We start from the raw sequence: 25,254 nt of genomic DNA, 5'->3' as shown, positions 1-25,254 counted from the left end.
ACATACTGCTAATGAGGGATGCATTTGTGTTGGTTATCAGCGTCATATTTGAGAAGAGCATTTCAATCGGAGGCAGCAAGCTCCGAGCAAAAGGTCGGCCAGTTTTCCCATTCCCACAGCCAGGTTGTAGGTGTAGATTCACCTCGTTGTGTTGAAATCTTCAGTGTTGTAAAGATAGCCTTGTCGTCAGATGATCCAACATAGCCAAGGGTAAATATGCCTTCAGATAGATCACTCACTACTGGATCAAGGGAGTTCCACAAATGTGAGTAAGGAAGTCAACAAAATTTTTCATTGTCAAACATTGCGAAGAGTTCGTCAAACCCCCTCTCTATAAAATGTTGATCGAGGTCACCAACAATTATATGTTAATGTTTATGTTGAAGCAGTAGTAGTCCACATTTTTCATCAGGAAGTTGATGGGATCTGCTTGCTGCCATTGAGGTTTGTACATTGCGCATACTAGTACAACAGAGGCAGTAGGTCACGTTCATTGACCACGTGTTGTGCCTCATTCCAATTCATCAAATGTCAAGTGGAATTTATGTGAAGGACACAAGCTTTCTTTAAGTCGTCCCTGTTTTAGGCGTTTCGATATTCACTTAGGCGGACCGATAAATTTCCCCGATTCTCCTACATATTTCTTTAGACAGTGTCCACACAGGAAGGTGTAGACGCCTGCTGTGAAAGTTAGAGGTGCGCAACTTTGCTTCTTAGTGAGATCTTTGATAAAAAAAGCTTTGATACTACTTCTAGCAAGCACCCGGCGGGTATGACTGGCAACATCTTCACACGTGAGCACTCCGAACTTTTTTTGGAAGAGTGTTCCGTTGGGGATTTGTTTAGGATAGCTTCTGCTTTAAGCCTTCAGTCCTTGATGAAGGAAGACTGTGTAGATGTCTGGGGCGTCTACACCATCCCCTGTGGACACAGTCATAAGAAATATGGAGTTGATTAATGACAGATCAAAAACACCAGTAATGATTAATGCATGTATTTAACTTTCAATTTAAGGAGGAAATTTCTAACATAGTTTCGGTTCGTTCTAAACCACTACAAAATCGTTTGAACTAACGGTCCAGGATGGACGGTAATGTCTTCTAAAGTTTCTTTTCCGAATTGTTGATTAGTTGCGTACTTTTCCAAACAGGGTATTATAATTCACATTCTTCAACGTCCGATGCAACTACACAACTAACATATTGTTCATCCAGTGGCTTGTGCCACATAACGCTTACGTAATAGCAAATGATATTGCACACATTCTATTTTGCTTACTGCACTTTGAAAACATTTAGGAGCGACTGGTGTCGTAAAGTTCTTCCTTATATGAATAAAGACAACCTTGTTACTAAGAAATACGTACATATAAACGTGAGAACTGAAGCTAGAGGATCAAAACATCCACGAATCGTTCTAAGATCAATCTCTATTGTCTCTTATACTCTTGCTCCTCATAGTCTTCAACTCGCTACTCGTATCGTCTCAGTTTCTCTCCTTATATCATCTCCATCATCCCTCTGCCCCTACTATGTCCATGTCCGCCAGTCCTAATTTATTAACGGTAGCGGCGGTGGGTAATCGAGAAGGCCAGATTATCTCAATTACTCACTTCTTAGCCTCTAAATTTTCCCAGATTAAAGGGGGATTAGCGCAAGAATTACCCGCTCATCCTCATGTTGGCGCACCCAGCCCGGGGCGCCTCTCCCTGGGGTAAACACAACCAAGTGGTCACTGTATATTAGAGAGCTGGAGGGTAGCAGCGGTCACAGGTGTTGAGCGCCGGCAAGCTTCAGTGATGTAGCAGTTACCTGGTGCTAGTGTTTATTAAGTGGTGCTTCCCGAGGTGTCGACTTGTAAATTAGTTTGGGTTTGGTTAATTATCGGTTCCAGGGTCTTTGAGATTCCGTAGTCAGTGATCCATAGCACCAGTGGCTAGAGTGGATACAAGATGTTATTGTCGCTGTTGCTGTTCTCCTTGAATTATTCAGTTGCGTATTTTACTTTTCAAGGGGTAGGAGAAGAAAGTTGATCTCCAACTTTTCGTCCTGCCATTTAGCCATCAACAGACTCGTGTAACTGAACCAAGCCATGTGTATACTGATTCCACGTCCACTGACGTATTGTGTACCTCATGTCTCTTGTATACCTTACTAGATTGAACAAGTACTTTCTAATATCGTCTGTTCTTGTTTCATCCCTAAAGTAGTTTACTTTGCTTACTCTGTGTGTGCGTGCGTGTGTGTACTCACCTAGTTGTGGTTGCAAGGGTCGATTCACAGCTCCTGGCCCCGCTTCTTCACTGGTCGCTACTAGATCACTCTGCTCCTTGAGCTTTATCATACCTCTTCTTAAAGCTATGTATGGATCCTGCCTCCACTACATCACTTCCTAGACTATTCCACTTCCTGACAACTCTGTGACTGAAGAAATACTTCCTAACATCCCTGTGATTCATCTGAGTCTTCAACTTCCAATTGTGACCCCTTGTTGCTGTGTCCCATCTCTGGAACATCCTGTCTCTGTCCACCTTGTCAATTCCTCGCAGTATTTTATAATCATATCCCTCCATCTCTCCTGTCCTCCATTGTTGCTTGAGGCTCACTGAGGTGCCCAGGCTGGGAAAGAAACATGGCATGTGAACCAGGCTGCCCAGCTTGTGTGGCATTCGTGGCTGAGTGGATAAGAGCGCTGCCTGGGAATCTTGACCATCCCCAGTAGCAGTATCGAGTCCTGAAAGTTAAGACACATGTGCAACATCTGGATATCTTTATTGTAGACGTTTCGCCATCCAGTGGCTTTATCAATACAGATTCTAAGACATAATTAGAATACAGTGGAACTGTATATAAAAGATGAGGTAATCAGTCCCTCAGCCTTGAAGTTGGTCTCCTTGCCTGTACTCCCTGTATTGATAAAGCCACTGGATGGCGAAACGTCTACAATAAAGATATCCAGATGTTGCACATGTGTCTTAACTTTTATATTGTCGGTATTTTATACCTTTCTTGCGCAGTATCGAGTCCTGCTGACTGCGATCTTATATATATATATATATATATATATATATATATATATATAATTGTTGTAACCACGAACGAGTGGTATTGATCAATAACAATACTGCACTAGCCAAAGACTCGAACCCATGTTGTACTGGCTTGCCTCATGGTGAGCCAGAACCACATGACGCCATAAACCACAGGACCACCCAATCCTACAAAGATGGCCCAGCCAGCAGAGCTAGCTGTTTTACCGCCATCCAAGGACATTCGGTGCTGTAGGACCTTCTAGGCTAATTTTCATTCTCATCCCTGTTTGGTGTACTACTCCACGAGCAGCAGCATATATATATATATATATATATATATATATATATATATATATATATATATATATATATATATATATATATAGATATATATATATATATATATATTGTAATCACGAACGAGTGTTATTGGTCAATAACAACACTGCACTGGCCAAGAACTCGAACCCATGTTGTACTGGCTGTTTCATCGCTCTCTCTGCAGCTGGTCATCGCTCGACCAGCACATCTCTCTCCATCTCTCCAGAGATCTCTCTCATCTCTGTCTATTTGTTCGTTATTTAGACTGTTTTGGTAGAGTATGATTTCGCTGGTGAGTCGAAACATACTTTTTGTAACTCTGTTCGCTGAGCATAGTTCAGACTTAGCGATTTTGAACGTTTTGCTGAGGTTGTGTCACAATGACACTTAAGTCAACCCAGGTCCCAAGCTAAAGATTCTGACCTATTTTGTCTGGCATCGGCGCATCGTCGTAATCGGGGATTTGGTTATGCTGAACTTAGATTCAGTATTAAGGGAGTTTTATGACTTTTATGGAGGATTTGCTGATAGTCCCCAGTTAGGGTCGTTATTTTGCCTCCTTGTTCCTGACGCTGTGCTGCTGCTTATTACATTAATACTGCTGGCGAATGATTCGTCTTATTGTTCAAGCAAGCTGTTTTATATTTTATTTAAGGACGTTTAGTCAGTCACTTTTTTAGTCTAAGGAGTCTAATTGAGACATAACGAACAACTCTGAGCACATACACACATACTCACACACGCTTGTATATGCTAGTATTATTTTTATACTCGATGAAAACGTACCAGATAGTATTTAAGAGTCATACTGATATGAAATGTGTCTTCAGTACTCTCCTACTGTATAATTTCTATTTGCATTACAAGACAAGTGTAGGAGCTTATATCCTAAATTATATCAAACTCATTTACTTTGATTTTATCCATCTAGACAACTTTGTTAATAAACATCTCAGTTTTTATTTCGTTAATTAGTATCCCATCAGTTGCAATCCTAAAGCACTATTAAGACATTATAATTTTAAAGATAACTGGACCAAAAATACTCTTTGACTACTTGTTACAACAACCAGAAATAGGGTAAATGCTAGAGGGGGATTATTATTATTATAATCAAGGGGGAAGCGCTAAACCCGGAGGATTATACAGCGCCTGGGGGGGATGTGGAAGGCATTCAGGCTTAATTCAGGGAACTGGAGCATAGATCCAATTCCCTAAATCAAGAGCCCCTCACCAACATCAAGGAACCTTCCTTGAGGGGACTAAAGGGGGAGACCTTCTAGTATTCTCTGGAGATGTATATATAGATATCGCCTTTTTGGAACACGTTTCCTCATTTCCTTGTATATAGTTGTATCCTCAGTGTAAAAATTCCGATTAGTCGGGATGCCTTCCTTACCAATTAATATTGCCATCTGCTTAATTATACAGTAGATTCACCTAATTACTATACACATGGGAACAGCTCCTTAGTATTTAAATTAGATATTGCTTTGGAATAAGGGAGGAATGACACAGGATAATATAAATACTATTAACTTAAAGTTTAAGCAGCATGACTGTATACACGAATTTCAATAAGCAATAATTATTAGCTTTATAAATGATTTAAAGGGCCGTCAAGTTGATAAATCAGACACGCGTGCAGCATTTGGGTATCTTTAATATGGAAATGTTTCGCCACACAGTGGCTTCATCAGTCCAATACAAAGAAGAATGGTGAAGATCAGGAGTTTGAGGTAATCAGTCCTTCAGCCTGGAGTCGATGTAATCAATCCATCCGGATGGACTGATTACATCGACTCCAGGCTGAGGGACTGATTACCTCAAACTCTTTCTGATCTTCACCATTCTTCTTTTTAATGGACTGATAAAGCCCATGTGTCGAAACGTTTCCACATTAAAGATACGCAAATGTTGCAAATGCGTCTAATTTATCACTTATTAGCGTCTTAGAAAATGAGGTCGAAACTTACGTCCTTGACATTCGACTCATTCTTGGCTATTATCGGCTCTGGTTTGACAGATTCTGCAAACAAATTATCGTTACATCTCGAAAAAAACAAAAGAAAAACACATGGGTTATTCAGCGCTACTTCGGCTATTGGGAAGTCAGCAGTTCTTCTAACCTCGAGTTTGTTGCTTTCCCGCTGAAGAAAAAACGATGAAATTTGGCAAAGCAAGTCGGATGCGTCAGCAACTTCCTTCATTAACAGAGGATCTTTGTTATACTAAATCGAAACGTTGTTCTATGACGATTCCAGTAACTTTACTGTTCAAGTCTCTCTTCATGAGGAACTCTCATGCCTTAATATTCTTCACTATGGAGAGAAGTGTTGTAAAATATAGACATGATAGATTAGACACACATGTAATATAATGCTATCCTTTATCGACAACGTTTCACACAGTTAGTGTTACTAAGTCATAATATGATTTGATAAAGCCCACTGTGTGGGCGAAACGTTGCCAGTGAAGGATCGCCTTATGCTGCATTTATGTCTCTTTTTCCACACTTCGATGTGGTTAAAGCACGTAAATTTTGGAAGCCTAAGTGCAGAAAGTAGGTGAGAATATAATGTAGATGGGTAGGATGACGAGTGAGTTTGTGGACAAGGTTGGTAGGAGAATGGGTGGGTGACCTGGTGGGTGAGTTCGTGGAGGGGCCTCTTGGCGTCGCCTCTCCCATCCACCAAAAACACTGCGTCGAATCATTTTCCAAGACATTTATTGCCCTTCTGAATATTTACAAATCCCTACTTTCACCACCGATATTTATTTGCCTGACGAAACACGCGTTCAAATTTGGAAGTAATGTTCATTACCTTGCTGAAACAATGTTCTCGTAAACATTTAAGGTTAGCGTTAATTTAGCTTTCAAAATAATAACCAGTTTTCAAGGCAGATACAAAAAAGTTAAGCACTCTGCTTGCCTGCCTGCGTCACGCAGTTTTCCTCCTTTCAAAGGCCAGAACCGAGAGTTCTTGCATACTGGTGTATCTGGTGAGGTATCTGGTTGAATTTGTGCGAAGGGAAATATTTTATGCTGCATTATGCTCACTGAACCCTCACCACATACACTTGTATGCTTCACCGCCACGCTGTAAACATCACAGTTACTTGTGTGTGTCGGTGGAGAGCGCTACATTCTCTGAGTCGGGCTGAGGCGACCAAGTTGTTGTGGAGTGTGAGGGTGCTGAGGGAGGAGTCTGTGTTAGTCAGGCTGGTGTGGAGGCAGGGTGCCCGCTCTCACCCTCAGGCCACAGGTGATAAAGGTGATTATGTGCCGTAAAGTAATGCAATTAGCACCCCTGATTGCTCCTGTCTGACCACTGGCTAAGTCAAGTGGTCGCGCTGCCCGTTTGTGTGTGTGTGTGTGTGTGTGTGTGTGTGTGTGTGTGTGTGTGTCTGTGTCTGTGTCTGTGTCTGTGTCTGTGTGTGTCTGTGTCTGTGTGTATGCTTGTCTGTGCGTGCGTGTGCGTGTTCACGTAACTGTGCTCACCTAGTTGTGGTTGCAGTGGTCGAGTCCTGGCTCCTGACCTCCACCACTGCTGGTCACTACGTAGTTATTCTCTCCTGGTTGTGTCGTGAGTCCCGTCAAATCTATATATGGATCTTGCATCTCTCGCTCTTCTCTTTAGGTCGTTAAACTTTTTGACCGTTCTAAAATTAAAGAAGTGTTTCCTAACATCTCATTGATTCATCTGTGTTTTTAACTTCTAGCTGTGACTTCGTGTACTTGACTTCCGCCGTCTGGAGTTTTGAGAGACTGATCGCGGGTTCTAATCCCACCCGTGGTAGGGTTTTTTTTTTTCCTCTCATTATTTTATACGTCATAATCACGTCACCTTTGGTCCTTCTATCCTCTTATATCATTTGGTTTGGCTTCTCTAGCTCTGGGACTAGTCTTGTTACAATCCTTTGCAATTTTTCAAGCTTCTTTACATGTTTAATCATATGTCGATTCCATAACGGAGCTACGTACTCTAAGATGATCCTGACATATGCTGTGTACAGTCATGAATACTTATTTGTTGAGGTTCTTGAAAGGTACCCTTAAATTTGCCAGTCACGTGTTTGCTGCTGCAATATTCAGTTGATTCGAACCCCAGTCGAAATGCTGGGAGCTATGCTCATACCGAGATCCTTCTCCTTCAAGAAGGTTTGCAGCCTTTGTATCCCAGGCCTGTAGATTGTCTCTGGGTGTCTTTGCTCTTCTACCCTTTCAGAATTCTTCCCAACTTTGCTGAGGTTAAATTTTAATAACAATTTATCAGACGAATCCTACAGCATCACTAGATCCATTTGTAGTCTTTCCTGGTCTACTCCTGTTCGCATTCTCATCAGTTTCAAATCTGCGAACAGGAACATTTTTGGCAAGATTTCCTCTCCAGGTCGTTTAAATTCATAGAGAACAGTGTTGGCATGTGTACTGACCTTGGTGGAACTCATCACACTCGTTCATTACGATATCTTCGCTCTGATCACATTTCGCTGTTTCCTTCCTGTTAGGTAATCCTTGACCCACTGTAGCACTTTCTCCTGTAATTCCTACCTGTGCCTCAAGCTTTTGACCCAGACACTTGGGGAACTAAATCGAGCGCCTTCCTGCAGTCCAAAAATGTTACAGTTCACCCATCCGTATCTTTCCTGCCTTACTTTGATATTGAACAACAGCAGATTTCTGAAACAGAATCGACGTCTCGAAAACTGTGCTGATTATTTATAAATCTCTTTTTCATGGTATTATTGAAAGCTGAAGGAAATTTTAGGAAACATAGGGGATGTGAAGCATATAGGTGAACAGGATTTGGATAAGGATAAAGAGGTTTTCGTTGCGTTTATGGATTTGCAAAAGGTATATGATAGGGTGTAGAGGGGTACAATGTGGCAGATGTTGCGAATGTATGGAATAGGCGGAATGTATTGAAAGCAGTTAAGAGTTTTTACGAGGATAGTGAGGCACAGGTTAGAGTATGAAGGAGACAGAGATTACTTCCCAGTAAAAGTAGGCCTTAGGGATGTGTGATGTCACCGTGGTTGTTCAATATATTTATAGATGGGGTTGTAACAGTAGAGAATGCTCTGATGTTGGCAAGAGGTGTGGAATTAAAAGATAAAGAATCTGACATAAACTGAGAGTTGTCACGGTTGCTTTTTGCTGATGACACTGTGCTTGTGGGAAAATCTAAAGAGAATTTGCAGACGTTCGTGAAAGAGTTTGGAAGGGAATGTAAAAGAAGGAAATTAAATCTGAATATAGAAAAGAGCAAGTTGATAAGAATAAAAAAAAAATTAGGTAATGAAAAATTGGATATATTGGAGAGAGAGAGTATGGAGGAAGCTAATGTATTCAGATATTTGGGAGAGGACTTGTCAACAGATTGGTCAGTGAAACACAAGATGGATCATAAAACTGATAAAGGGAAAAAGGTGAGTGGAGCACTGAAGAGTCTGTGGAGACTAATGTTATCCATGGAAGAAATAAGGGGAAATGTATGAGAGCATGAAGAATGGGAGGTGAATGTTTCAACAATGAGAAGGCTGGAGGCAATGGAGATGATGTGACTGAGGGTAATGTGTGGTGTGAATTTAATGCAGAGAATCCGAAGCTTGAAGATTAGGAGGAGGTGCGACGTTTCTAAAAGTATTATTCAGAGGTCAGAGGAAGGGTTGTTGAGGTGGTTCCGACATTTCGAGAGGATGGAACAAAATAGAATGACTTGGTGACCATATTAATCTGTAGTGTAAGGTAGGCAAGGTAGAGATTGTCCTAGGTAAGATATAGAGGGGCTAAAGAAGGTTTTGTGTGCGAGGGGCTTGGACTTCCAGCAGGCGTGCGTGAGCATGTTGGATAGGAGTGAGTGGAGATGAATGATTTTTATGATTTGACGTGCTGTTGGAGTGTGAGCAAAGTAACATTTATAAAGGGATTCAGAGGAAACTGGTTAGCCGGACGTGAGCCCTGGAGGTGGAAAGTACAGTGCCAGCGCTCTGAAGGAAGGGTGTTGATATGTTGCAGTTTTTTAACTAGTGCAGATGCACCTCTAGCAAGACAGTGATGGAGTGAATGATGACAAAAGTGTTTCATCTTTCTCGGGTCACCCTGCCTCGGTGTGTTTATAAATGTCGTGCCGAATAGGTAAAACATGCTATTTTGCTTAAATAGCAACGCTTTTCTTGCTGAATAAGGCAAGCGAAAATTTGTGTATGCAATAATTTCGCAAAAACAAAATAATAATTTTTTAACCTAACGAAAAAAATATGTATTTCATTGTGTTTATTTTTAAATTATTGTAAACTTATCTAAAATATATTTAGTTGGATCAGGCTAAATTAAACTGCGCTTGTTATAATAAGATTAGGTAAATTTTCTAAGGTTCTTTTGGTACAAAATTAATTTTTACATTAACATAAATGAAAACAATATATATTTGAACGTATAAGAGAAAATTTTAAAGAGGACTTAATTTTAAATGAATTCTTGATAATTGATCAATTTTACCTATTCGGCACGACATATAAATATAATTTGTCTGGCATTTAACCAACTGGTTTAGGTCTTGTCGGTGGATTGTAGGAGCCGAAAAACTTTGTATTCTATTATCTCTAAACAAGTGGTAGCCTTATTTGATATAATTTGTACTGTTGTTGGTCTGAGAGACTGGGCCGCGGCCCAGCTACTGGTAGGTGTTTAATCAAACTGCAGCTGCTTCATGGTGCGGCCGTCTGAGCTGAAGTTATTATTCAGCGAGCAGTTTAAGAGGGCAGCTCCGGCCGCCACTTCGTAATAAACCCGTCACCGGCTGGTGTTTTTTTTTTTTTTTTTTTTGGTCGCAAATTTCGCAAATTCTCGTAGTGATGTTTCTTTTTAGATGGATATGGGGTTATACATGTTCTTGTCCATTCTTCTGTTTATTCATTGAGAGTCGTTCATTACGACTTATCTTGAGTTCATAGACTATATAGCTTTTAATTGTTAGACGACCTGGGGCTGTAGGTAAGGATAGTTGGATCACAGATGATGAACATTAATGCAGACATAATACAAACTTACTGTTTGTGAAACTCCCATTTGTAAGCCTCGCAGCTCACTGGTAAACCAGTAGACCAGTCAGAAGTCAGGACCATGGTTCGACTCCACCTCCATTCTTCGGTTTATTCATTAACAGCCGTTCATTCTTACTTATGTTGAGGTCATAGACTACATGACCTTGATGGGTATGAGAGTAGTAACTTCTGGAGCGGTGAGAAAGGACAGTTAGGTCACAGATGGTGACCACTGATTCAGACATAACGTGACAGAGCTGTCTGTGAAACTTTCCAGCGGCACAACACTGAAAGTATGAGGTAGGACCACGGTTCTAGTCCCGGTATATTCGTGTGTGTGTGTGTGTGTGTGTGTGTGTGTGTGTGTGTGTGTGTGTGTGTGTGTGTGTGTGTGTGTGTGTGTGTCCGCACTGTCGAAAATTTTGGAAACAAAGAAACCGGTGTAACATCTGGTGAGAAAATGTTTCCAATCGATCATTCAGAATAGACTGACTGAATCTTCTCGAGTGTTTGAGAAATCTTGAACATGAAGTAAGGAAGAGGACGTTCGGGTGAGTTTCGTTGTAGAGAACTAAGACCCACGACACGATGGTTCACCAGTGATGATCCCTCAGTGCTCATGATGAATTATTTTCATGAAAATTATTCTTCAGAAACTTGTTAAAATTACTAAAATAGAAGAAAAGTCGTTCAAAATATTGAAAAGCAAAAAATATTCTTTTAAGAAGACTATTTCATTATAAAGGAAACAAAATATGTTAGATTATTGTTATAATAATCTCAGAGGAGTTTGTAATGAACTCAAAAATATACTAAAATGCAAATTAGACAATCTGATTGAAAACAGTGACTGGACTAAATAAGCTAATAACAATTTTGTAATTAACTTGTCAGATGAAACATCAGATAAAAACACAACCGCTGCTCTGAGTTTCGGTCTAAGTTTTGCAGATTCTAAAAAAAAATCAGTAATGTAGAAATTGCAAGAGTTTTTTTTGACCTGGGAACTTTACTGATTTATCCATTGATGAAATTAATGTCAGTAGGGAGATGGTTTATAGTTCTGTGATGAAATAAAATATTCTCAATTGACCTCAAAGACTTTTTTTTAAGTCTTATGATAATCTTATTAATGATAAAAAATTGCATATTGGTAAAGCAGACAAAATAAATGCAGTAGTAATTTTAAAAGTAATGGATTACCAAGATAAAATGGATAATATCTTAGTTGATAAAGATACTTATTCTAAACTTAGAAAGAATCCCTTAGTAATAGTAACTTTCATAGTAAAATGACTACTGAAAGGAAAGATGAACTAATTAAAAAGTTCATGAACAACAATCTATCTTTACCATATATGTTTGACTAAATAAAAACACACAAACCAGGAAATCCAGTTAGAACAATTATTTGCTTTTTAGGTTCAGTTTCCTATAAATTATGCAAGTTGCTAGTAAATATGTTGAGCCCAAATGTTCGAAAATTTTCTAACTTTAATGTTATAAACATGTGGGCACCTTGACTGATTTAAATGATTAGTGTATGATTAGTTTTGGTGGAGTTTCTTGGTTTATAAAAGTTCCAGTTGATGATTTATGAAGTTTAGTATATATGAAGAACTTTGTAATTACGATTTACCATCATTGAAATTATTAAACTTTGTATTGTTGATGCAAAGTTTGTGTTTAATGGCGAATTTTACACGAAGAAGTTTGGTATGGCAATGGGAAGTCCTCTCTCACCTGTCCTAAGCAATTTGAACATGGAATATTTTGAAACTGCTTAACAAAATCCTTCCCAGTAGAGCTAAGTAGTAAAGATATGTCCGTGATTTGTCTAATGCCTAAGAATATAAATTAAAAACCATTTTCTTATTGAATTAAATAGTCTAGCTTATTCTATAAATTTTACTGTTAAGTTTCAACTGAATAACTCATTGCCTTTATTAGATGTCTTAATTATTTAAGGGAACCATGATTTTAAATTAATAGAAAACCAACAAATAACTATTATGTGCACTTACATTCTTCACATCAAGATTTTGGTATTCTCATCCATGTTTTTGAGAGTTTGCGTATTTGCAGCCCAGAGTTCATAGATGAAGAAATTTTGAATATTTATGAAATAATTAATGATCTAGATTACCCAAAATACTTCATAAATCCTTCCCAAATAAAATTTGGGAAGAATTTAATGGGACGAGTTTAATGTATGCTAGGTGATTTCTCAGGCTTACAAGTCTTCTGCTGTTCTATATTTTTATAGGTCCTTGATAATGTGAGAAATCACGAAAGTGCTCGGACTTCAATTATTTTTCATAGTGGCTGTTTTGCGTATATATATATATATATATATATATATATATATATATATATATATATATATATATATATATATATATGTCGTGCCGAATAGGTAAACTTGTGATTTTGGCTTAACAACGCTCTTCTTGCCGAATAATGAAAGCGAAAATTTGTGTATGAAATATTTTGCAAAAATCATTATGAACCTAACGAAAAAATATAATTCATTGTGTTTGTTTATTATTAAATTATTGCATATCTAAAATATATTTAGTTGGATTAGGCTAAATTAAATTGCGCTTGTTATGATAAGGTTAGGTAAGTTTTCTAAGGTTCTGTTGGTGACTTAAGAAATCGTAATGACGGGCTGGAGTTTTGAGACTCTATGACCGCGGGTTCAATCCCGGCCGGGGGTATGGTTCTGTTGGTACAAAATTTTTAATTTTTACATTAACATAAATTTAAAAAATATATCTTTAAACCTATAAGAGAAAATTTTAGAAATGACATAATTTTAAATGAGTTCTTGCTAATTAACCAGTTTTACCTATTCGGCACGACATTATATATATATATATATATATATATATATATATATATATATATATATATATATATATATATATATATATATATATATAATAATAATAAAGCAGGCAAGGCTTTGACAGACGCCATCTTTAGTAGATATCCAGTTTCTATTGACGTTTCGGGTGTTTCTTCATCCATCATGAGACTATAAAATATATTACAATAAAAGTAAGGCACGAATTTAAAAAACATTTAAAATTCTGTCTTCATTATGAATTGAGTAACACAACTAAGATAATTTAATCGATATGATTTCTAACAGATTTAGATTAAAATATCATTGCATACAACTAACATTTTCTAAAGAAGATTATGCAAGACATTTTGGAACCAAACTGAATAATTTAGATAGAAAAACTCCTTGAGCATTTTCAGTCACACTTCTATGCTCCTGCTGTGAACACCGATGGCTCAGTTTCTGCCGATGGAGTTTGCTATGTGGCTGTCTATTCGAACAGCAGCGTGATGGTGGGCTACTTACTGGAAACAGCCAGAATATTTACGTCGATGCTGAATAAGAACACAAGAACATAAGAACGAAGGAACACTTCAGCAGGCCTACTGGCCCATGCGAGGCACATCCAAGTCTCCTACCGGCTTAAGCCAATGCACCCAACCTAGTCAGGTCAGGTCACATTGACTTAAGGGAGGAACACGGCAACCGACCTGGTAACACGAGCTAATCAGGTCCAACTCACATCCACCCACACCCACTCATGTATTTATCCAACCTATTTTTAAAGCTACACAACGTTCTGGCCTCTATAACTGTACTTGGGAGTTTGTTCCACTCATCCACAACTCTATTACCAAACCAGTACTTTCCTGTATCCTTCCTGAATCTGAATTTTTCCAACTTAAAACCATTGCTGCGAGTCCTGTCTAGGCTAGATATTTTCAGCACACTATTTACATCCCCTTTATTTATTCCTGTCTTCCATTTATACACCTCAATCATATCCTCCCTAATTCTACGTCTTTCTAGAGAGTGCAGATTCAGGGCCCTTAGTCTATCCTCATAGGGAAGGTTTCTGATACATGGGATCAACTTTGTCATCCTCATTTGTACATTTTCCAGAGCATTTATATCCATTCTGTAATATTGTGACCAAAACTGTGCAGCATAATCTAAATGAGGCCTAACCAAGGATGTATAGACTTGAACAACCTGAGGACTCCTATTATTTATGCTTCTTGATATGAAGCCAAGGATTCTATTAGCTTTATTGCTAACACTTATGCACTGTTGTCTTGGTTTCAGATTACTGCTAACCAGAACTCCTAAATCTTTTTCGCAATCCGTAATATTAAGATCTACATTATTTAGTTTATATGTGGCATGGTTATTGTCCTGTCCAACATTTAGAACTTTGCATTTGTCTATATTAAACTGCATCTGCCACCTCTCCGACCACTGCATCAGTCTACTCAAATCTTCCTGGAGTGCTCTAATGCCCTCGTCAGAATGAATTCGACGGCCTATTTTGGTGTCATCGGCAAACTTGCTGACGTCGCTCTTTATGCCCTCATCTATGTCGTTTATGTAGATTGTGAACAGCAGGAGGCCCAACACTGACCCCTGTGGAACACCGCTCGTGACGCTTCCCCACTCTGATTTCTCCCCATTTATGCAAATACTCTGCTGCCTATTTGTCAACCATGCTTCTATCCAGGAAAAAATTTCTCCTCCTATTCCATGTGCCTTAATTTTCCTCAATAGTCTCTGATGTGGGGCCCTGTCAAAAGCCTTACTGAAATCCATATACACAATATCATATTCACATGTGCAACTCTTGGGTATCTTTATTGAGGAAACGTTTCGCCACACAGTGGCTTCATCAGTCCATACATAGGAGAAACTTGAAGAACAGGAGGAGAATGAGGTAATCAGTCCCTCAACCTTGAGTCGATGTGGTCAGTCCATCAATCTTGAATAGAATACGGCATATGAGCGGAGAAGCAGTTTACAAACCGTATGGCAGGAGAGGTGCAGCAGTCGTAGGTGGTGTCACATTTGTTCAATGTGGAAGTAGGTCGTGCCCAAGAATTAGGCAAGCGAAGAATTCCCAAGTATTAATATCCCAAGAAGTTGCAGTGTCTGACAGGTTTGTAGATGAATGGTTCATTCTCCTCCTGTTCTTCAAGATTCTCCTTTGTATGGACTGATGAAGCCACTGTGTGGCGAAACGTTTCTTCAATAAATATACCCAAGAGTTGCACATGTGTCTAATTTATCAACATGTCGGTTCTCTGAACCATTCATCTACAAACCTGTCAGACACTGCAACTTCTTGGGATATTAATACTTGGGAATTCTTCGCTTGCCTAATTCTTGGGCACGACCTACTTCCACGTTGAACAAATGTGACACCACCTATGACTGCTGCACCTCTCCTACCAACGGTTTATAAGCTCCTTCTCCGCACGTATGCCGTATTCTATTCAAGATTGATGGACTGACCACATCGACTCAAGGTTGAGGGACTGATTACCTCATTCTCCTCCTGTTCTTCAAGATTCTCCTTTGTATGGACTGATGAAGCCACTGTGTGGCGAAACGTTTCCTCAATAAAGATACCCAAGAGTTGCACATGTGTCTAATTTATTGGTCTATAGTTCGAAGCTAAGGACCTGTCACCTGCTTTGAAAATAGGTATCACATTTGCCATTTTCCACTTATCTGGCACCATGCCAGTTTGTAGTGATATGTTGAAAAGATTAGCCAAAGGTTTGCTAAGCTCCTCTTTACATTCCTTTAGAACCCTTGCATACAGTTCATCAGGGCCTGGGGATTTGTTAGGTTTTTAATCTATCTATTTGCCTAAGGACCATGTCACTTGTGACCCTAATCGTGCACAGTTTATTATCGTCCTGTTCTACATAATTTATTATTTCTGGAATATCGCTGGTATCCTCCTGTGTAAAAACTGAGAGGAAGTGTGTGTTAAAAATTCTACACATTTCCTTATCACTGTCAGTGAGCTGACCCGAGGAACTTTTGAGTGGGCCTATCTTGTCCCTGATCTTACTTCTGTACACCTGAAAGAATCCTTTTGGATTAGTCTTCGATTCTCTTGCAACTTTAACCTCATAATCTCTTTTTGCTTTTCTAATTCCCTTTTTTATTTCTCTTTTTAACTGGATATATCGATTTCTTAATTGCCCCTCTCCTCTTTTGATTTTCCTATATATGCCTCTCTTTTGACCAATTAGATATTTTAATCTATTGTTCATCCATTTAGGATCATTTTTGTTTGATCTGATTTCCCTGTTTGGAACATGCGTTCTTTTCTGCTGTCATCCACATTGTTTCTCTGTCCATCTCTTCCTCAGTCGTAGTCTCAGACTCTCACTGTATTGTAGGCAATTTGGTGTTTTGATTCCTCGCATCCCATTGGTCGTTTCTTTCAACGATGGCTGTGTCGCGTCCTCAGTAGACACATCATCATTTGTTGGAGAACACCATCCCTAAGATGGTGATGCTCAGGGTAATGAGCCTGTAGACTCCTCAGCTCGGTCTGTGGTTCGGGATTCTCTGATCTCCCTCAGGAATTTCTTCTTGTCGACGATCACTGTCAGCGTTAAGCGTTCCTGACCAACGAAACGTTCTTAACAAAACCGAGATTATTTCTTATCAACTTCCTTCTGGTACTGCCAGTTATGAAAAACTGGTCGTGTCTGGTGTCAGTCACCCACAACTTACACATACATGTCTCGCAAAGACAGAGTTGGCTGTGAGACTTAGCATGTCTCGCAAAGAGAGAGTTGGCTGTGAGACTTACATGTCTCGCAAAGAGAGAGTTGGCTGTGAGACTTACCATGTCTCACATAGAGAGAGGTGGCTGTGAGACTTACCATGTCTCACAGAGAGAGAGGTGGCTGTGAGACTTACCATGTCTCACAGAGAGAGAGGTGGCTGTGAGACTTACCATGTCTCACAAAGAGAGAGGTGGCTGTGAGACTTAGCATGTCTCACAAAGAGAGAGGTGGCTGTGAGACTTACCATGTCTCACAAAGAGAGAGGTGGCTGTGAGACTTACCATGTCTCACAAAGAGAGAGGTGGCTGTGAGACTTACCATACCTTGTCGTTTTTTTCCGTTACGCTTTATTATAATTGTTGTTTGGATTATTATTGTATATAGGTGAACACATGTAGATTATTCAGCGCAAGGACATGTGTAGGCTCGATCTGACGTCTGAAAAATCACGAAATACCTATGCAACTCTCAAAGGGGTCGTTCTCTCTCTCTTTCCGACGCCATGACACCTGATCGTCTGTGAATTTTTGTACAACACTTGACTTATCCCAACGAATTTGAATTTGCCTTCGTACACACCTTCGTTAACCTTGTCCTACCCTCAGCACCCCTTCGCCGTCTGGTGCTGTGCAAGACGCACATGAGTTTAGCGCTTTCTTATTAGAATTATTAAGCCACTTTTTATTCTGTATGTAAAGTAAAAGGACACAAGTGCAACTAATGTGACATTTATTGTGGCAACGTTTCGCTCTCCAGGAGCTTTATCAAGCCACAATAAATGTCACATTAGTTGCACTTGTGTCCTTTTACTTTACATATTGTCGGTAATTCTACCAACTTTATTACACTTTTTATTCTGCTGAATAAAACGTGACATCATAAGTCAGAAATGTACATTTATTTTTCTTCTATTCTATTTTATGGTTTCGTTTGTACATATGACCAGTATTTTTTCACCTTTTTTATTTATCTGGCAAAAATGGCTAAAGGATTATGTTGCATAAACAGAGATGTTTATCAACCTCTACATTTTAACTACTGTATTCTATTCAGAGCTTCGTTAGGGAAGGGTCTTCGTAAGGGAAGGGTTCTCGTTAGGGAAGGGTGTTCGTAAGGGAAGGGTCTTTGTTAGGGAAGGGTCCTCGTTAAGGAAGGGTGTTCGTAAGGGAAGGGTCTTTGTTAGGGAAGGGTCCTCGTTAGGGAAGGGGTTTCGTAAGGGAAGGGTTCTCTTTAGGGAAGAGTCTTCGTAAGGAAAGGGTTGTCGTTAGGGAAGGGTCTTCGTAAGGGAAGGGTCTTCGTAAGAGAAGGGTCTTCGTTAGGGAAAGGTTCTCGTTAAGGAAGGCTTTTCGTAAGGGAAGGGTTCTCGTTAGGGAAGGGGTTTCGTAAGGGAAGGGTTCTCGTTAGCTAAGGGTTATCGTAACGGAAGGGTTCTTGTTAGGGAAGGGTCTTCGTAAGGGAAGGGTACTCGTTAGGGAAGGGTCTTCGTAAGGGAAGGGTTGTCGTTAGAGAAGGGTCTTCGTAAAAGAAGGGTACTCGTTAGGGAAGGGTCTTCGTAAGGGAAGGGTTGTCGTTAGGGAAGGGTTGTCGTTAGGGAAAGGTCTTCGTAAGGGAAGGCTTCTCGTTAGAGAAGGGTGTTCGTAAGGGAAGGGTCTTTGTTAGGGAAGGGTCCTCGTTAGGGAAGGGGTTTCGTAAGGGAAGGGTTCTCGTTAGGTAAGGGTTTTCGTAACGGAAGGGTTCTCGTTAGGGAAGAGTCTTCGTAAGGGAAGGGTTGTCGTTAGGGAAGGGTTCTCGTTAGAGAAGGGTCTTCGTAAGGGAAGGGTCTTCGTAAGGGAAGGGTCTTCGTTAGGGAAAGGTTCTCGTTAAGGAAGGCTTTTCGTAAGGGAAGGGTTCTTGTTAGGGAAGGGGTTTCGTAAGAGAAGGGGTTTCGTAAGGGAAGGGTTCTCGTTAGGTAAGGGTTTTCGTAACGGAAGGATTCTCGTTAGGGAAGGGTCTTCGTAAGGGAAGGGTACTCGTTAGGGAAGGGTCTTCGTAAGGGAAGGGTTGTTGTTAGGGAAGGGTCTTCGTAAGAGAAGGGTACTCGTTAGGGAAGGGTCTTCGTAAGGAAAGGGTTGTCGTTAGGGAAGGGTCTTCGTAAGGGAAGGGTTGTCGTTAGGGAAAGGTCTTCGTAAGGGAAGGCTTCTCGCTAGAGAAGGGTCTTCGTAAGGGAAGGGTCTTTGTTAGGGAAGGGTTCTCGTTAGGGAAGGGTGTTCGTAAGGGAAGGGTCTTTGTTAGGGAAGGGTTCTCGTTAGGGAAGGGGTTTCGTAAGGGAGGCTTCTCGTTAGGGAAGAGTCTTCGTTGGGGAAGGGTTCTCGTCAGGGAAGGGTCTTCGTAAGGGAAGGCTTCTCGTTAGGGAAGGGTCTTCGTTAGGGAAGGGTTTTCGTTAGGTAAAAGTCTTCGTAAGGGAAGGATTCTCGTTAGGTAACGGTCTTCAATATATTTAGGTTCTGGAGAGCTGTTGAGAAAAAGAAAAAAATAGGTGAGAGATGAGCTGCTTTATAGTAGTGTTACCTGATGTTCGTCTATAAACACGCAGAAAAAAATACAAATCACCCCATTTATCAGAAATCTTCCCTATGAGGATAGACTGAGGACCCTGAATCTGCACTCTATAGAAAGGTGTAGAATTAGGGAGGATATGACAGGGATATAACAGGGATATCTTGCTACTCCAACTTACACTTTGGTCACACTTCACAGACATGCACATGCATATATATATACATACATCTAGGTTTTTCTCCTTTTTCTACATAGCTCTTGTTGTTCTTTATTTCTTCTATTGTCCATGGGGAAGTGGAAAAGAATCTTTCCTCCGTAAGCCATGCGTGTCGTATGAGGCGACTAAAATGCCGGGAGCAATGGGCTAGTAACCCCTTCTCCTGTAGACATTTACTAAAAAAGAGAAGAAGAAAAACTTTATAAAACTGGGATGCTTGAATGTGCGTGGATGTAGTGCGGATGACAAGAAACAGATGATTGCTGATGTTATGAATGAAAAGAAGTTGGATGTCCTGGCCCTAAGCGAAACAAAGCTGAAGGGGGTAGGGGAGTTTGTGGGGGGAAATAAATGGGATTAAATCTGGAGTATCTGAGAGAGTTAGAGCAAAGGAAGGGGTAGCAGTAATGTTGAATGATCAGTTATGGAAGGAGAAAAGAGAATATGAATGTGTAAATGCAAGAATTATGTGGATTAAAGTAAAGGTTGGATGCGAGAAGTGGGTCATAATAAGCGTGTATGCACCTGGAGAAGAGAGGAATGCAGAGGAGAGAGAGAGATTTTGGGAGATGTTAAGTGAATGTATAGGAGCCTTTGAACCAAGTGAGAGAGTAATTGTGGTAGGGGACCTGAATGCTAAAGTAGGAGAAACTTTTAGAGAGGGTGTGGTAGGTAAGTTTGGGGTGCCAGGTGTAAATGATAATGGGAGCCCTTTGATTGAACTTTGTATAGAAAGGGGTTTAGTTATAGGTAATACATATTTTAAGAAAAAGAGGATAAATAAGTATACAAGATATGATGTAGGGCGAAATGACAGTAGTTTGTTGGGTTATGTATTGGTAGATAAAAGACTGTTGAGTAGACTTCAGGATGTACATGTTTATAGAGGGGCCACAGATATATCAGATCACTTTCTAGTTGTAGCTACACTGAGAGTAAAAGGTAAATGGGATACAAGGAGAATAGAAGCATCAGGGAAGAGAGAGGTGAAGGTTTATAAACTAAAAGAGGAGGCAGTTAGGGAAAGATATAAACAGCTATTGGAGGATAGATGGGCTAATGAGAGCATAGGCAATGGGGTCGAAGAGGTATGGGGTAGGTTTAAAAATGTAGTGTTAGTGTTCAGCAGAAGTTTGTGGTTACAGGAAAGTGGGTGCGGGAGGGAAGAGGAGCGATTGGTGGAATGATGATGTAAAGAGAGTAGTAAGGGAGAAAAAGTTAGCATATGAGAAGTTTTTACAAAGTAGAAGTGAAGCAAGGAGGGAAGAGTATATGGAGAAAAAGAGAGGTTAAGAGAGTGGTGAAGCAATGTAAAAAGAGAGCAAATGAGAGAGTGGGTGAGATGTTATCAACAAATTTTGTTGAAAATAAGAAAAAGTTTTGGAGTGAGATTAACAAGTTAAGGAAGCCTAGAGAGCAAATGGATTTGTCAGTTAAAAATAGGAGAGGAGAGTTATTAAATGGAGAGTTAGAGGTATTGGGAAGATGGAGGGAATATTTTGAGGAATTGTTAAATGTTGATGAAGATAGGGAAGCTGTGATTTCGTGTATAGGGCAAGGAGGAATAACATCTTGTAGGAGTGAGGAAGAGCCAGTTGTGAGTGTGGGGAAAGTTCGTGAGGCAGTAGGTAAAATGAAAGGGGGTAAGGCAGCCGGGATTGATGGGATAAAGATAGAAATGTTAAAAGCAGGTGGGGATATAGTTTTGGAGTGGTTGGTGCAATTATTTAATAAATGTATGGAAGAGGGTAAGGTACCTAGGGATTGGCAGAGAGCATGCATAGTTCCTTTGTATAAAGGCAAAGGGGACAAAAGAGTGTGCAAAAATTATAGGGGGATAAGTCTGTTGAGTATACCTGGTAAAGTGTATGGTAGAGTTATTATTGAAAGAATTAAAAGTAAGACTGAGAATAGGATAGCAGATGAACAAGGAGGCTTTAGGAAAGGTAGGGGGTGTGTGGACCAGGTGTTTACAGTGAAACATATAAGTGAACAGTATTTAGATAAGGCTAAAGAGGTCTTTGTGGCATTTATGGATTTGGAAAAGGCGTATGACAGGGTGGATAGGGAGGCAATGTGGCAGATGTTGCAGGTGTATGGTGTAGGAGGTAGGTTACTGAAAGCAGTGAAGAGTTTTTACGAGGATAGTGAGGCTCAAGTTAGAGTACATAGGAAAGAGGGAAATTATTTCCCAGTAAAAGTAGGCCTTAGACAAGGATGTGTGATGTCACCGTGGTTGTTTAATATATTTATAGATGGGGTTGTAAGAGAAGTAAATGCGAGGGTCTTGACAAGAGGCGTGGAGTTAAAAGATAAAGAATCACACATAAAGTGGGAGTTGTCACAGTTGCTCTTTGCTGATGACACTGTGCTCTTGGGAGATTCTGAAGAGAAGTTGCAGAGATTGGTGGATGAATTTGGTAGGGTGTGCAAAAGAAGAAAATTAAAAGTGAATACAGGAAAGAGTAAGGTTATGAGGATAACAAAAATATTAGGTGATGAATGATTGGATATCAGATTGGAGGGAGAGAGTATGGAGGAGGTGAATGTATTCAGATATTTGGGAGTGGACGTGTCAGCGGATGGGTCTATGAAGGATGAGGTGAATCATAGAATTGATGAGGGGAAAAGGGTGAGTGGTGCACTTAGGAGTCTGTGGAGACAAAGAACTTTGTCCTTGGAGGCAAAGAGGGGAATGTATGAGAGTATAGTTTTACCAACACTCTTATATGGGTGTGAAGCGTGGGTGATGAATGTTGCAGCGAGGAGAAGGCTGGAGGCAGTGGAGATGTCATGTCTGAGGGCAATGTGTGGTGTGAATATAATGCAGAGAATTCGTAGTTTGGAAGTTAGGAGGAGGTGCGGGATTACCAAAACTGTTGTCCAGAGGGCTGAGGAAGGGTTGTTGAGGTGGTTCGGACATGTAGAGAGAATGGAGCGAAACAGAATGACTTCAAGAGTGTATCAGTCTGTAGTGGAAGGAAGGCGGGGTAGGGGTCGGCCTAGGAAAGGTTGGAGGGAGGGGGTAAAGGAGGTTTGTGTGGGAGGGGCTTGGACTTCCAGCAGGCATGCGTGAGCGTGTTTGATAGGAGTGAATGGAGACGAATGGTTTTTAATACTTGACGTGCTGTTGGAGTGTGAGCAAAGTAACATTTATGAAGGGGTTCAGGGATACCGGCAGGCCGGACTTGAGTCCTGGAGATGGGAAGTACAGTGCCTGCACTCTGAAGGAGGAGTGACAATGCTGCAGTTTAAAAACTGTAGTGTAAAGCACCCTTCTGGCAAGACAGTGATGGAGTGAATGATGGTGAAACTTTTTCTTTTTCGGGCCACCCTGCCTTGGTGGGAATCGGCCAGTGTGATAATAATAATAATAAAAAAATAATAATGACTGAGGTGTATAAATGGAAAACAGGAACGAATAAAGGGGATGTAAATAGCGTGCCAAAAATATCTAACATAGACAGGACTCGCAGCTATGACTTTAAGTTGGAAAAATTCAGATTCAGGAAGGATATAGGAAAGCACTTGTTTGGTAATAGAGTTGTGGATGAGTGGAACAAACTCCCGAGTACCATCATAGACGCTAAGACGTTGTGTAGTTTTAAAAATAGGTTAAATAAGTACATGGGTGGGTTTGAGTTTGACCTGACTAGCTTGTGCTACTAGGTCAGATGCCGTGCTCATTCCTTAAGTGAACGTGACCTGACCTGACTAGGTTAAGGCATTGGTTTAAGCCGGTAGGAGAACTAGACCTGCCTCGCATGGGTCAGTAGGCCTGCTGCAGTGTTTCTTCTTTCTTATGTTCTTATTAAGACGAGGGGAAAAAATAAATTTTATAAACTAACGCGCTAAGAAATAAGATAGGATCGCCTTAACAACAAGGACCTAGACTTGATGGTGCAGACAGCACCAAGTAAGTCCTGCGATCCTCTCTATCTTGATTTGTCTCCCAAACACAGCAATTTCATCGCCGAATTATCATTAAGTGCGCAAAAATCAAGTGTAATACGCATCACATGACTAATTTTGCCATTAGGAAAATGATAATCTCGCCCCATCGTCAGATAAACCAATTTTCATCACATCTCTTAAGTCAAACCAGATTCTTGTTAAACCATGTGTAGTTTAGTTTGTTTGATGAAATACGTGTGTTTTGTTTAAGCAAATACTCGCATGTTGAAAATTCCACCAGTTGGGACTAATGTCAGGGAGAGAAATTATCCCCCAGGATGTTTTTGTGGTGTTGATGATGATAAAAAAAAAAGAGGCTATTAGGGCAATCATTAATTCCTGACCGTAAATGTCCAGCAACCAACCCAGACACAAAACATATGGCCTAGTGTACCCTCCTTCCCCACTTCCCTCCCTCCTTCCTTTTCCTCCCACCCTTTCTCCCTCCTATCATTCCTGAATCATTCCCTCCATGAATTCTGTTCTTCATTCTACTCAATATTTCCTTTCTTTCCTCCATATTATATTTCTTTCTTCCATTATTCATACCTTTGTTTTTGTTTTCCATCTCCACTACCCTTTTTATTTTCTTCCTACTCTACCTCATTCCTTATCGTCGTCCTGTCCTTTCTAATGCTTTCCTTCGAGCGCTCACTCAGTCTCTCCGACCTCTCTTCCTCTCCCACTCTCACTCAATCCTACTTTCCCTCCTCTATTTCTCATATCTCTCCACCTTTCTATCTCTTTCACTCTCTCTCCCTCTCCCTCTCATTCTCCCTCCCTCCCTCCTTCCCTGTCTCGCTGCCCACGTGTTTTTGCAAATTAGATTTATCCGCCAGCTCTGAGAATTACCGGTGGTCATAAAAGTGCACCAAGAAGTGGTCAGCGATAATACTACACCCTCACACAGCCGAGTATAATATGATTCATTCTATCGTAAAAAAATCCAGCTTCACCTCCCGAGGGTAAGAGTATACGGGTGTAAAGGAAGGTCTTAGGAGTGATATATAGATCATTAGCTAGCTGCCTGGCCGAGCCTCGTTATAAACTGGGCGGCGTACACGGAGTACCGTCAATGCGCAGCTGGGTTTGTTTACGTTTTTTTCCGGAATCCGACTTGGATATGCGGATTCTCCGAGAGGGCGAGTTGGTCGAGGCGGATGTGGTGGCATTGTTTATCGTATTTTAGTGTGGTTTATTGGGCATGAAGGCGAGGCTGCTCTGGGAGTGTTCCATCTCGTGCCTTGGGAGTGACCCATGTCAGGCCCCGGGAGTGGCTCATATCAGGACCCGGGAGTGGCCCATGTCAGGACCCGGGAGTGGCCCATCTCAGGCTCCGGGAGTGGCCCATCTCAGGCCCCGGGAGTGGCCCATCTCAGGCCCCGGGAGTGGCCCATCTCATGCCTTGGGAGTGGCCCATCTCAGGCCCCGGGAGTGGCCCATCTCAGGCCCCGGGAGTGGCCCATTTCAGGGGCCCCGGGAGTGGCCC

Source organism: Cherax quadricarinatus, chromosome 28 (genome assembly GCF_038502225.1).
Source record: "Cherax quadricarinatus isolate ZL_2023a chromosome 28, ASM3850222v1, whole genome shotgun sequence".
Classification (NCBI taxonomy): domain Eukaryota; kingdom Metazoa; phylum Arthropoda; class Malacostraca; order Decapoda; family Parastacidae; genus Cherax; species Cherax quadricarinatus.
Note: the sequence above shows the minus strand (reverse complement) of the source record.